This window comes from Lathyrus oleraceus, chromosome 5 (genome assembly GCF_024323335.1).
Source record: "Lathyrus oleraceus cultivar Zhongwan6 chromosome 5, CAAS_Psat_ZW6_1.0, whole genome shotgun sequence".
NCBI classification, from domain to species: Eukaryota; Viridiplantae; Streptophyta; class Magnoliopsida; order Fabales; family Fabaceae; genus Lathyrus; species Lathyrus oleraceus.
Window position 1 is genome coordinate 509713773 of NC_066583.1, and position 15371 is coordinate 509729143.

The following is a 15371-nucleotide window of genomic DNA, read 5'->3' on the forward strand; positions in this document are numbered from 1 at the left end:
TGTTATGATTATCAATCTCATTTGAGTTACAAAATATTTAAAATTCCATTTTGATTATCTAAAATGATATTCCAATTATCTTTCTCTTTATTGATTTTATCATGTGTGTTATGAAATATTTCAAAAAATAAAATCTAACACTTTGCAATTTACACATTTGATAGATTTTTAAATTTTATTATCATAAGGAACAGAGGGATTGTCTTGAATTTTAAATTATTATTTTCTCTTTAAGACGAATTATTTCCTCTTCTAGTTTTTCATTTTCATTTTCATTTTCAATAGAGGAGATAGTCTTTTAGACACAATAACAATGTTTTTTAATTACTTAATTTATTATTTAACTCTTTACAAATTGAGAAGAATGCAAAATAAATAAAGTGAAAAGTTATAATATTTACTTTATTTTTTTTTTGATTTTCCATGGAAGACAAGTTGCTTTCTTCCCTTTTTTCTCGATCATTGGAGGAGTCAATGTTGTTTTCATCTATTAAAACATAAACTCCTTTTGATTTTTTTTGTGGTATTCTGTATATTTAAAATTTTCTATGGTTCTGCAGATATTTTGGTTCTATCTGATGTTTTTTTTTCACATTGGTAATATGTTGGAATTAAGAATGATCTTTCTTTACTTTGATTTTGAATGTTTGGAGGTTTATTTTCTATTCCTGGAAATTTTTTGAATTTGAAAAATAGAAGATCCAAGTTTTCATCATTTTCATTTTGGAAAATTTAATTTTCTGACTCCATATCTTTAACATTTATATCTTTAGTGCAAGTATTTTTTTTCCACCTTCTTCTCGTTTAGCAATATAGTTTAGTTATGTCTCGTGTTCATGCAATTTACCAAATAGAGTAGTCAAATTCATAGAAGACGAATATTTAGACTCCATATCTTAAACATCTAAGGACTTTTTATAGTTAAATCCAAATTTTAAAAAAATTTACTCAAAGTTCTTAAGTGAAGTAATATATGCATGAAACAATTTTGCATATCTTAAATATTTTCTTGAGGTTTCATTCTAAGCTATTATTTTTCCATTGATTAATATGTTAATCCTAACCCTTTCAATCTTGGTAGTACCATCATGGGTAACTTGAGCAGACTTCCATATTTCTCTAGTAATATTAAAGTGTGAAACACAAAAATGCAACCATACCTAATTAAAAAATAATGATATTTTTAGCTTTTAAATTGTAATTCACTTTTTATTAATCCTCATTGATCTATAGATTCTAGGCTTATCCACCAATAAATCATTGATCTGATGAGAGGGGACAACGAAACAATTTTTCACAACATCCAAAATATAATGGTCCATCTATATGATAAAGATACTATTTTCCCTTCTGTGGTTTTGTTTTCTATGGTTCTGCAGATATTTTGGTTTTATCTGATGTTTTTTTTCACATTGGTAATATGTTGGAATTAAGAATGATCTTTCTTTACTTAATGCAATTTACTTTCTTGCTCATTTATTCATATTGCCTTTTCCCTTTGTTCACTTGAGATGATATTTTATGTTTCTGCCATTTTCCCTTTGCTCATTTGAGCACATTATTATGTAAATATATTGTTGCCTTGTGCTTGTTTTATCTTTGTTGAGCGCAATGCAAAAAGGAGAAAGGACTCAGAATTAGGACTTTACCTATGCTTAATGGAGTTCAAGAGCAACTAGACCTCATGCCTTTAGAATGCTAAACTTGTTGAAGAGCAACAAGGCCTCATGCCTTTAGAATGCTTAATCTTGAAGTTGACTTGAAATGACCCCTAATCTAAATTCACTCTTTGTCCATTCCTCTTATTGCATTGTGAACTTTTTGATTGTTTGTTCTTGTGTGATAGGGAATCCAAACTTGAGATAGTAAGAAGGACCATTGTCATGAATAGCCAAGTTAAGAGAGACAAGTCAAATGGAGATCCTAGGAGCTTGAATATAATATTTACTTTGATTGCTTGTTGCTTGCTATGTCCAAAGGAAAGAAGCATCTTGAATCATCTTTATGATCTCAAGAAAGGAACTCCAAGGGTTTTATCTCTTCTCTCATCTTTGCATGTTTAGGACTAGCCCTTCTCTTCTTCTCCTCACTCTAACCCAAGCCAAACTCATTTTGTACAAACATTGATATTGTTTTCAAAACTAGAAACCTAGGCCATATGCCTTTGATCTTTCAAACCCTTTTCATTAATACTTATCTTGAATGAACCTTAATCATACTTTGACTACATTTTGTAAATATTTCTAACTTGTAAATACAACTCACTTCAAGTTGTTTTTGTGGTTCCAATGGCCACCTTTGTTAAAATTTTTTTCATAAACATTAGCCATAGGTTTGAGTTATCATAGTGGTTGATGTAAACCTCACCTTATCCTTAGTGATTGGACTATAAGTCTTCCATACTTATTATAGGGTGGATCCCTCACTAGTATGTTGAAGCCCTCCTCACATGGTGGATTGTTGGTTTAGGTTGAGTTTTCTCCCTTTGATAACAAAAGACCTTAAGGCTTTTGTCCAAATCAATTCACCAATCTTTTGAGATTTTTACCCCGAACTACGAGGTTTTGATCCTATCTTTGTGATGGTACGTAGACAATGGGTTTATCCATTCAAACAACAAAATTATAAATATGTATATTCTTTTCTCATCTCCCCAATCCTATTTGCACAAATATTTTCACAAATACCAACCTACAATACATCTTTGCAAAAAGGGTTCCCTTAGAGTACTAAGGATGTTTTGGGTGCTTAAAACCTTCCCATTGCATAACCAACCCCCTTACCCAGATCTCTGACTTTTTTATTAGTTTTTGATTTGATAAAACTTCTCGGTTTTTGTTCGCTTTCTAACCTTTCCTTTGGATAAATAGAAGTGCGGTGACGACTCGAATTGTATGCTTACTTTTGATTTAATCAATAAATCTAAAGGTAACGAATACCCCGCTATAGTTTAAAGTTGTTCAAAGTTTCTATTTATTAGTATATTATTATTATTATTATTATTATTATTATTATTATTATTATTATTATTATTATCATTATTATTATTATTATTATTATCATTATCATTATTATTATTATTATTATGAAAGTTAACTGATATTTGTACCCAAAACAAAGATAAATTGTGAGTGCCCTGATTTAGGTTAGAGATAATCAGGTTAGAGATACATTATTAAGCGATTTTGCACGAAGCGATTTTGCACAAATTTTGTTTTATTTATACAAGGGATTTTTCTTTTGCAGGAAATTTCAACAAAAGGATCATCTAAACTAAAGACTTTGTGCACACTGTGGAAAGATTTAGATGAACCTTTTAAAGCACAGATTAACAATAGAATAGAAAATTATGGTGAAGGTTATACACTGTTAAGAGTTGTAAGGCTTGTCCAAGATAACTCATTTGAATTTTCAACATCATTGTTTGAATTGTTCATGATTTATTATGGACTACAAGAAAATTATTATTGTTTTCATGTTTGTGGTCAAAACATGAACGTCACATTGAAGGACGTCCTGTTTTTGACCAACTTGCCCATTACGGGCCGAGCACTTATATCTGAAAGCAATAAAGACCCTATGGCTTTTAACAAAGTTTTTTCTTTACCTGCCACTCATAAACTTAAGTTAACAGTGTTGAAATTTTTTTGCTGCGATATAAATAAAAATGATGATGATAGGATCAAGGTTGTCCTCCTCATGATCGTGTCATGTCTGATCATTCCAAGTGGGGATGGACAAAATTGCAAAACCACCTACGTCCAATTTATTGAAAAATTGGATGAAGTTTACTCCTATGCTTGGAGTGCTATGTTACCGGAATCTCATATGCTTCAAAATCAACCGCCAATAGTCTGGAAGTTTTGTGCAAATCGCCTATCGATATCCTCCCATTGTTTCAGCTCTTTTTTAAAATGTGCTTTAAAATTGATGGGACTATTGCCTTTATTTCCCTTTGAAATAATCACTCCCAAATGGGATCCAACACCGGTCAAGTTAATATCATCAAGTTCCTCGAACTGTTTTGCTACAACATTTGGATATTGGGGCTCCACATAGTTGTAGCAAAAAAATAGGGCGACAATAGTACGATAATCTCATATGCTTCAAAATCAACCGCCAACATCTCACATGCATCTATCACATTGTAAAAATTTGGCAAATCAAAAACAACATTTTCTTAATTAAAAACGTAATTATATATTCATAAGATAACATGCACCGCTGATTACTTATCATTATTCATAACTAAAACCATAACATAATTAAATATTTTACCTCCACTAGTGTTATTCTCAATATTGGGTGATTGGTGATCACTTGCCGTCTCGGAAGTGGATGCTTCAATATCACCTGCCGTCTCAGAAGTGGATGCTTCAATAGTCGGGAAGTTTTGTGCAAACCGCCTATCAATATCCTCCCATTGTCTCAGTTCTTTTTTAAAATGTGCTTTAAAATTGATGGGATTATTGCCTTTATTTCCATTTGAAATAATCACTCCCAAATTAGATCCAACACCGGTCAAGTTAATATTATCAAGTTCCTCGAACTGTTTTGCTACAACATTTGGATATTGAGGCTCCACATAGTTGTAGCAAAACAATGGGGCGACGATAGTACGATAATCTCATATGCTTCAAAATCAACCGCCAACATCTCACATGCATCTATCACATTGTTAAAATTTGGCAAATCAAAAACAACATTTTCTTAATTAAAAATGTAATTATATATTCATAAGATAACATGCACCGCTGATTACTTATCATTATTCATAACTAAAACCATAACATAATTACATATTTTACCTCCACTAGTGCTATTCTCAATATTGGGTGAATGGTGACCACTTGCCGTCTCGGAAGTGGATGCTTCAATATCACCTGCCGTCTCAGAAGTGGATGCTTCAATAGTCTGGATGTTTGGTGCAAACCGCCTATCGATATCCTCCCATTGTCTCAGCTCTTTCTTAAAATGTGCTTTAAAATTGATGGGATTATTGCTTTTATTCCCCTTTGAAATAATCACTCCCATATCAGATCCAACACCGGTCAAGTTAATATCATCAAGTTCCTCGAACTGTTTTGCTACAACATTTGGATATTGAGGCTCCACATAGTTGTAGATAAACAATCGGGCGACGATAGTACGGTAATCTCATATGCTTCAAAATCAACCGCCAATATCTCACATGAATCTATCACATTGTTAAAATTTGGCAAATCAAAAACAACATTTTCTTAATTAAAAACGTAATTATATATTCATAAGATAACATGCACTGCTGATTACTTATCATTATTCATACCTAAAACCATAACATAATTACATATTTTACCTCCACTAGTGCTACTCTCAATATTGGGTGATTGGTGATCAATTGTCATCTCGGAAGTGGATGCTTCAATATCACCTTCCGTCTCAGAAGTAGATACTTCAATAGTTTGGAAGTTTTGTGCAAACCGCCTATCGATATCCTCTCATTGTCTCAGTTCTTTTTTAAAATGTTCTTTAAAATTGATGGGATTATTGCCTTTATTTCCCTTTGAAATAATCACTCCCATATCAGATCCAACACCGATCAAGTTATTATCACCAAGTTCCTCGAACTGTTTTTCTACAACATTTGGATATTGAGGCTCCACATGGTTGTAGCAAAACAATGGGGCGACGATAGTACGGTAATCTCATATTTTTCAAAATCAACAGCCAACATCTCACATGCATCTATCACATTGTTAAAATTTGGCAAATCAAAAACAACATTTTCTTAATTAAAAACGTAATTATATATTCATAAGATAACATGCACCACTGATTACTTATCATTATTCATAACTAAAACCATAACATAATTAAATATTTTACCTCCACTAGTGCTATTCTCAATATTGGGTGATTGGTGATCACTTGCCGTCTCGGAAGTGGATGCTTCAATATCACCTGCCGTCTCAGAAGTGGATGCTTCAATAGTCTGGAAGTTTTGTGCAAACCGCCTATCGATATCCTCCCATTGTCTCAGCTCTTTTTAAAATGTGCTTTAAAATTGATGGGATTATTTCCTTTATTTCCCTTTGAAATAATCACTCACATATCAGATCCAACACCGGTCAAGTTAATATCATAAAGTTCCTCGAACTGTTTTGCTACAACATTTGGATATTAAGGCTCCACATAGTTGTAGCAAAACAATGGAGCGACGATAGTACGGTATTGAATATGATCATGCAGGTCGGGAGGCAGCATTTGTTCAGTATAGGGATGCCAAGTAATAGGAAAATTTTCTATATCCTGTGTTATACAAAAAACAAAAGATAAAGATGTTAGGGACCAATTTGTACTACTTTTTATACCATTTTATTGGTCCCTTTTACCAAGTTTTGATTTAATTACACACTTTTATCTTCACTATTTTGTATAAATGCAATTAGGTTTAATTTATTTTGTTTTGAATAGTTATTTCACATTTTATGTTAGTTGTGTAGAATTGTGGATAAGCAAGACCTTGGATTGCAACAATACATTTTGGAGGAAGCTTGCCAAACAAGGAAGCTGGAGAAGCAACAGTTCGCGCCGCGAAGGCTGCGAATCCAGCAAGCTGACCAAGGGTCAGAAGTGCTGCTGTGCAGGAAAAGTTAATTGCCATTTTGATGTCTGCCTGGGAATTGCTTTTCTGCTTTAGAGGACAATGTCCAATTAGGGAAATGTCAACCTTTTTTGGTAGAGACAAAATACATTAACCTAGGGCATTGAAACATTCATTCATTATCATTCATACATTGTTCGAGAGAGCTTTTGAAGGGAGAAAAACAGAGTTTTTCTACTAAAACTTTCTGCTTTGTAACAATGGTGATGAGGAGCTAAACTCCCTTTTGTCAAGATTGGAGGTAGTAGCTATTCTCATCTGTTTATGTATTCACTTTGATTTATATATTGGATAAAGATTGTTGATGTATTGAATACTGTTTTTGCTTTACTTTGAAAACCAGATTTGAGTAGTTGTCGAGAGAGATTACTTGAGTTTAGACATAAAACAGATTTTCAAGTAGTGAATAAGTTGTAGAGATAGATTTATTCATTACTCTTCTTTGGTATTAAACATTAAAGATTGCTATATTGATAGTTAGGTGGAGAGATCGTCTAAGGATCAATATAGTGATTATCACGATATCATTTAGACATAAATGACTTTGAGAGGATACTTGAACATCATCAATAATCTTGAATCTATTTATTTATCATAAGGAATCATAAACATTTGAAATAGTGAACTCCAATCTTGCCAAGCTTTTATATTTGACTAAAACCATTTCATAGTTTTTGTTAACATTCACTCACAAAATATTTTCCAAACAAAACAACCCTGTTACTTTCTAAACTTATAACATTTGAATTATAGAACGGCGGTAATATCAACCAATCTCTGTGGATACGATACAAAAATATTTGCCGAAGATATACTTTTCAACAAATTGGCGCCGTTGCCGGGGATTGGTGTCGATATTACAAGCATTGCAATAATTTATTGTTTTAAGTTTTGTTACTTTTATTATTATCCCTCTTGTGTTTCACTTGGTTTGTGGGTTTTGTAGATTCTAGTGCATGCGAGAAAAAGCTACCGAGGAGCATTTTCAATTCAACCCCGAAATTGAAAGAACACTTCGGAAGCTCAATAGCAAAACACGAAGAAGAAGGAAACTAGCCGAAGAGAGGAACCGGAGAGAAGAAGCATCTACTTCCGCACTTGTTCAGATCGAAGAAGTGGTTGTAGAGGCTTGTGAAGGAAACATGGCGGATGACAATCGTACCGAAATATCCGCTAATAGTCCAAGAAGAAATTCTCAATTTGCCCGTGGAGGAAGAAATACGGAGATGAAGACCGGAATCCTCCAACTTCTCTATGCAAATCCATTCACCGGAATGGATCATGAAGATCCGTATACCCATCTCATCAAATTTTATGAGATTGCGGGTTCTACGGGAATAGACGAAGCGGGTGAAGAAGCATTATTCAAGAGGATGTTCCCACACTCCTTAGTAGGAAAGGCAAAAGAGTGGTACCTTGATCAAGCAGCAAGAGTGATGACGGATTGGAATTTGTTAGAAGAAAAGTTCTTAGAAAGATATTTCCCTCAATCCCGATTCATGGAAGCCAAAACGGCTATTGCGGTATTCACTCAAGGAAGCAACGAGTCTTTAAATGAGGCTTGGGAAAGATTCAAGTCAATGTTGAGAAAATTCAAGGGTCATGGTTTTGATGAGCTCACTCAAATCCATATTTTTCTAAATGGGCTCCAATCAACTCATAGAACACTTTTGGATGCTACCGCGGGTGGCTCTCTTATGTCAAAGAATGCGGAAGAAGCTAAAGTCATTATTGACCGGATGGCACTCAATGATCGTCAAAGTCAACATGACCGTAGTCCTTCACAACGTAAACCGGGAGTTCTTGAGTTAAATACCAATGACGCCATTCTTGCTCAAAACAAGCTACTCTCTCAACAAGTGGAGTTGCTTACTCAACAAATGGCCAAGCTTCCACAGCAAATGAAGGAAATTCAAGCTTCTCAAGTTCGACATCAAGTAGCATGTTGCGAATTATGTCAAGGGGATCACCCTACTGGTTTTTGTCCTCCACTGGAAGAAGTAAGCTATGTGAACAATCAAAATCAAGGCTATCAAAGGAACAATCAAGGTTATCAACCATCAAGGTTCAACAATCAAAATTTTCAGCAACAAAGTCCTTACCAACATCCAAATTCTCAAGGACAGCAGTCGCAAGGAGGAAGTTCCAAGCTAGAGGATACTCTTCAACAATTCATGCAAGCTTCCATGGCAAATCAGAAGAGTAACGAAGCAGCAATTAAAAATCTGGAAACTCAAATAGGCCAACTTGCAAAGCAACTGTCGGAACAAAACGCAGGATCTTCTTTCTCCGCTAACACTCAACCCAATCCAAAGGAGCACTGTAAAGCAATATTTACTAGAAGTGGTAGAGAGTTGACAGGTGAAAAAAGTGAGGAAATTACAATAGATAATGATATGGATGCTATGCTGGAAAATGAGTATGTGGCTTGTGGAAAGAAGAAAGTGGCAGAAACTGCTCAGTTCGCGCCGCGATCTCCCTTCCCGCCGCGAAAACAGCAGAATCAGCAATTGATGGAAGAACAGCAGTGTGAAGCGGAAATGAATAAGGAAATCGAACCAAGGAAGAAGAAGAAAGGAGAGAAAGGAGTGAAGGTCAGTCCAGTTCAACATTTACCATATCCGCACGCACCATCAAGGAAGGACAATGCTAGGCATTATGCACGGCTCATGGACATCTTCAAGCAACTCCAAATCAACATTCCATTTGCTGATGCATTAGAACAAATGCCGCGGTATGCTAAATTCATGAAGGACATTCTTACCAAGAAAAGGCGACACGTGGAAGATGAGACCATATTGCTTGATGCACGGTGTAGCGCCATCATCCAAAAGACTCTCCCAAGGAAGGAGTCTGATCCGGGCCGGGTTGTTCTACCGGTAACCATTGGAAGCACATACGTTGGAAATGGTTTGATTGACTTGGGCTCTAGTATAAATTTAATCCCCCTCTCCATTGTGAAAAGATTGGGAAATGTGGAGATCAAATCGACAAGGATGACTCTGCAACTAGCCGACAAGTCCACCACCTCACCATACGGAATTGCTAAAGACATGTTAGTGAAAGTGGACAAATTCTTATTTCCGGTAGACTTCGTAATAGTAGAGATGGATGAGGACCGTGATGTGCCCGTAATTCTTGGAAGACCTTTTATGAAAACAGCCCGGATGATGATTGACGTAGATGATGGACTGATGAAGGTGAGAGTGCAAGACGAAGAGGTGACCTTTAATCTTTTTGAAGCTATGAAGCATCCAAATGACAAGCATGATTCTCTCCGAAATGATGCAATTGAAGAGAAATTCCATGATGGAAAGGGTCGTCACAAGGAGTTTCATGTCGGACAAATGGTATTGCTTTTCAAATCAAGGTTGAAGTTATTCCCTGGTAAGTTGAAGTCAAAATGGTCAGGACCGTTCGTTGTCAAAGAGGTGCGCAATTATGGAGCCATTGTGATCGAGGATCCAAAGTCACAAGAAAGCTGGACTGTTAATGGTAAAAGACTCAAAGTCTACCATAGTGGCAACGTAAATCGTGATGTGGGTGTCGTGTCTCTATTTAAACCGGGCTAATCAGTGGACCGTCGAGCTCTAAACGACGTTAAACAAAGCGCTTGTTCGGAGGCAACCCAACGTTGTAAGTCTACATTTTCATTTTTTTTTCCTGCTGTGTGAGTTTCTGCTGTGTTAAATTTTGAAAAAATTGGGTTCTGTTTTTTACCGTTCGCCTCGCGAACACAGTTCGCCCCGCGAACTGAATTCACAGCTTCAGTTCGCGCCGCGAACAAAGTTCGCCCCGCGAACAGTGAATGGCAGAACTAATTTTTTTGAAAAAAAAAAAAAAAAAAAAAAGCTTTTGTTTTATATCATTTTCGTTTCATTCCTATTTTCACAAACTTAGGAGATTCTTTCAACAATCTCGTTGCTCCACTTCCTAACCTCTAAATTTCAAAACTTCTCCTCTCCATTCCCTTCCTAGGAGGATTTTGTTGATTATGCTAAGTGGCCTGAGGGCAGGCAAATTTTTTTTGGGGGGTGCAGGAGGTGGTGTAACCCATGGCGATGAGTTGAAGGAAGATTGAGGAGTTTGTTGAATTTTAGAGTTTGTCTTGATAATTGCATGAATACTATTTGAGATTTAAGTGTGTTTTTAATCAACTTGGTTTACCAACATTTCTGTTAAATTGTTCTTACTCTTAAGTCAAGCTTAAAGCAACCAAGAAATGATCGCAAAGAAAGAAGCATAGGACACTTCGAGTGGTGATGATAAGAAGTAGTGTCGGTATTTCAAGGTACACTTTATCGCTTTCTAGACTTAACATGAGTAGTTTGATGGTTTGTGCAAATTTCATATCATAAACTCATTGAAATGTATGTCATCTTTGAATCAAAATAGGACTTAACCATTTGTGAGGAAACTTTCCATTGTACACTAAATAGCGGGAAACCGAGCATTATTTTAACTCATTCTTATCATGCTAAATCAGGCATCAATCTAATTTCGTGTGAAATTTTTGAAAATGATAGAGGCATTGTTTGTGAGAAAAACTACTTGACCAAAAAGCCTGAATCAACTAACCTTGTGAGGAATAATCCCTAGTTAACCCCCTTTGAGCTTATCTTAGGATTCATTTGATTGATCTTTGTAAAATCAATTGAAAATTGTAGAATAAATGAATCCTAATTTCTTTCGTATCAGTGTAACCTCAAACCGAGTTGTTTGCAAAATTTTGCCTTTTGCTTATGTCTAAGTAAGGAGCATTATTGAATGAATTTGGTTTTGGAATCTAAAGTTGGGGAGAGTATAATGAAAAGTTGATTAGAAACTTGGAAAAGTGAGTTTCTATGAAAGGGTAAAAATATAAAAAGGAACAAGAAAAGAAATCACCCTTGAAACCATAGAGCAAAAAAAAAAAAAAAAATGCTCGTGGTTGTGTGGATTTGAAAAGAAAAAGAAAAAGGTAGGGATCAAAGAAAGGGAAATTGTGTAGAGTGAATCTTTGGGAATGCTCCCTTAGGATAGGCAATTTGGTTGAATTCTCTTAATCATATCCTTTCTTGTAACCTAAGCCACATTACAACCTTTGAAAGACCTCTTGATTCTCATTTTTCACATAATTTGGTACTTGTTGGGATAACCGCATGATTTGAGTTGTTGTTGATTTAATTGCTTGGATGAGTGAAAGTAACCCTTCATGTTATTCATCAATATTATGATGTGTGTGTAAGTTTGATTCAAGTTTGACATGTATGACTTTGAATTCCTTGGAATGATTTTTGCACTTTACCATTTCCCTTATTCATGTTTTGTCTAGAGTTGAGATAGGTGAATTGAGAAAACGCCAAACGCTTTTGAACCATTTGAATATCCTTGATAAATTCTTATCTGAATCTTTTGTGTCATGACTTTGGTTGTAAGGGTGGAAACTTTTGTTTAGGGACAAACGAAATGCTAAGTTGGGGAGAGTTGTTAGGGACCAATTTGTACTACTTTTTATACCATTTTATTGGTCCCTTTTACCAAGTTTTGATTTAATTACACACTTTTATCTTCACTATTTTGTATAAATGCAATTAGGTTTAATTTATTTTGTTTTGAATAGTTATTTCACATTTTATGTTAGTTGTGTAGAATTGTGGATAAGCAAGACCTTGGATTGCAACAATACATTTTGGAGGAAGCTTGCCAAACAAGGAAGCTGGAGAAGCAACAGTTCGCGCCGCGAACTTCCTTCGCGCCGCGAAGGCTGCGAATCCAGCAAGCTGACCAAGGGTCAGAAGTGCTGCTGTGCAGGAAAAGTTAATTGCCATTTTGATGTCTGCCTGGGAATTGCTTTTCTGCTTTAGAGGACAATGTCCAATTAGGGAAATGTCAACCTTTTTTGGTAGAGACAAAATACATTAACCTAGGGCATTGAAACATTCATTCATTATCATTCATACATTGTTCGAGAGAGCTTTTGAAGGGAGAAAAACAGAGTTTTTCTACTAAAACTTTCTGCTTTGTAACAATGGTGATGAGGAGCTAAACTCCCTTTTGTCAAGATTGGAGGTAGTAGCTATTCTCATCTGTTTATGTATTCACTTTGATTTATATATTGGATAAAGATTGTTGATGTATTGAATACTGTTTTTGCTTTACTTTGAAAACCAGATTTGAGTAGTTGTCGAGAGAGATTACTTGAGTTTAGACATAAAACAGATTTTCAAGTAGTGAATAAGTTGTAGAGATAGATTTATTCATTACTCTTCTTTGGTATTAAACATTAAAGATTGCTATATTGATAGTTAGGTGGAGAGATCGTCTAAGGATCAATATAGTGATTATCACGATATCATTTAGACATAAATGACTTTGAGAGGATACTTGAACATCATCAATAATCTTGAATCTATTTATTTATCATAAGGAATCATAAACATTTGAAATAGTGAACTCCAATCTTGCCAAGCTTTTATATTTGACTAAAGCCATTTCATAGTTTTTGTTAACATTCACTCACAAAATATTTTCCAAACAAAACAACCCTGTTACTTTCTAAACTTATAACATTTGAATTATAGAACGGCGGTAATATCAACCAATCTCTGTGGATACGATACAAAAATATTTGCCGAAGATATACTTTTCAACAAAAGATAACAAACTAAAAATTAACCAACCATTATCCCACAAAATCACAACCTACATAAGCTATATAAATCATTTCTTACCTCATGATCCATATCCAAGAAGTTACGTATCAACTGAAACTTTTGTCCTAATTGATGATGGGGTTTTGTGTGGCGGTTTTGGCCGAGTTTGAAAATATCTTTTATCAAATATGCCAATAGTGGCGTATTAGGCATATGATCTTCCTCCGCATTAATTGCATTAATATTGAGGATTTCATAAAGACCTTTAAAATGATAAAAGAAGAATCCCTATGAAAAAAAAGATGGTTAAAAAGTTATCAAACAAAGAGGTCAGAAAAAAAAAGATATAAGAAAAAATATGCACTTACCATTATCAGCCATACAAAGCCGTCAACTTTCTTATTCCGTAAATTATTCTCCTTCAGACCTTGATATAGATGGGACAATATTGTCGCTCCCCAAGCATAGGAGTCAACTTCGTCCAATTTTTCAATAAATTGGACGTAGGTGGTTTTGAAATTTTGTCCATCCCCACTTGGAATGATCAGACATGACACGATCATGAGGATGACGACCTTAATCCTATCATCATCATTTTTATTTATATCGCAGCAAAAAAAATTCAACACTGTTAACTTAAGTTAATGAGTGACAGGTAAAGAAAAAATTTTGTTAAAAGCCATATGGTCTCTATTGCTTCCAGATATAAGTGTTCGGCCCGTAATGGGCAAGTTGGTCAAAAACAGAACGTCCTCCAATGTGACGTTCATGTTGTGACCACAAACATGAAAACAATAATAATTTTCTTGGAGTCCATAATAACTCATGAACAATCCAAACAATGATGTTGAAAATTCACATGAGTTATCTTGGACAAGCCTTAAAACTCTTAAGAGTTTATAACCTTCACCATAATTTTCTATTCTATTGTTAATCTATGCTTTAAAAGGTTCATCTAAATCTTTCCACAATGTGCACAAAGTCTTTAGTTTAGATGATCCTTTTGTTGACATTTCCTGTAAAAACAAAATCCCTTGTATAAATAAAACAGAATTTGTGCAAAATCGCTTTGTGCAAAATCGCTTAATAATGTATCTCTAACCTGATTATCTCTAACCTAAATCAGAACACTCACAATTTATCTTTGTTTTGGATACAAATATCAGTTTACTTTCATAATAATAATAATAATAATAATAATAATAATATATATGGTACTAATAAATAGAAACTTTCAAGAACTCTAAACCAAATTTTCTGTTTTTATAATGATACTTTTTCAGGTTCTTTGTAGTTAACTGCAAGTACTTTTTCAACATTATGGAGTAAATGAATCAATGAATCAGTTGGTATGACTTTTCATATTCATGATATTGACTTTTAATATAGGCTAACTACTAACCAGACCCCACCATCGTGTGTGTGTGAATGTAGTTATTTTCATTTAGATCTATACTTGGATTCTACACTTTAATTGAGTATGATGCTCACAAAACATATGTGAGTGATTTTGTATGCTGCGTTTAGAAAAAGAATAACTCTCACGTCCAATAAACACAAACAATAATGCAAAACCAGTCATATATAAAATATTGTAGTAACTTTTTTCTTAAGTCAACTAGTCATATCTAACTAGCTCGTCTCAACAGGATTAATAGAAACTCGTGCTTCAGATTCGTTGAACAAGTTCTACCAACGAAATTGAACATTATCTATAAAATTCCATGATTCAGTTTCGCTTAAGTTACCATTCGCAAATAAAAAGAAATCAAAATGAATTCCAACAAGATTCTACCGATGCATATTATTTCAACGATAGAAATAAACCAAAGGATTCAGATTCTGATGCTAATGAAACCTAATATAACAAACATACCATAATCCTAAAATCATTTTGTTTTATCTTGTTCCACATTACTCTCACCTTCTCAATGTATTCGGACCCTAATGATAATGCAACAAAATAACAAAATCAAGAACCATATAAATATGTAAATATATGAATGATGTCATAAACAAAATAGAAAGTAACAAAATCAAGAACCATACAAATGCGAAGCACCGATATATGTCGGGCTCTGCTGCACAGC

General features: G+C 34.4%; 1 long non-coding RNA gene across 4 annotated transcripts in view; it reads right to left on the reverse strand.

The window, feature by feature from the left end:
• The window catches only part of LOC127082931 (uncharacterized), a 64902-nt gene that overhangs the window by 15553 nt on the left and 33978 nt on the right, over positions 1 to 15371 (reverse strand). For all 4 annotated transcript variants that reach the window (XR_007788263.1, XR_007788262.1, XR_007788264.1 and 1 more), the window contains exon 3: positions 5869 to 5943. This is a non-coding gene — a long non-coding RNA (uncharacterized LOC127082931). The remainder of the gene's footprint in view (positions 1 to 5868; positions 5944 to 15371) is intronic.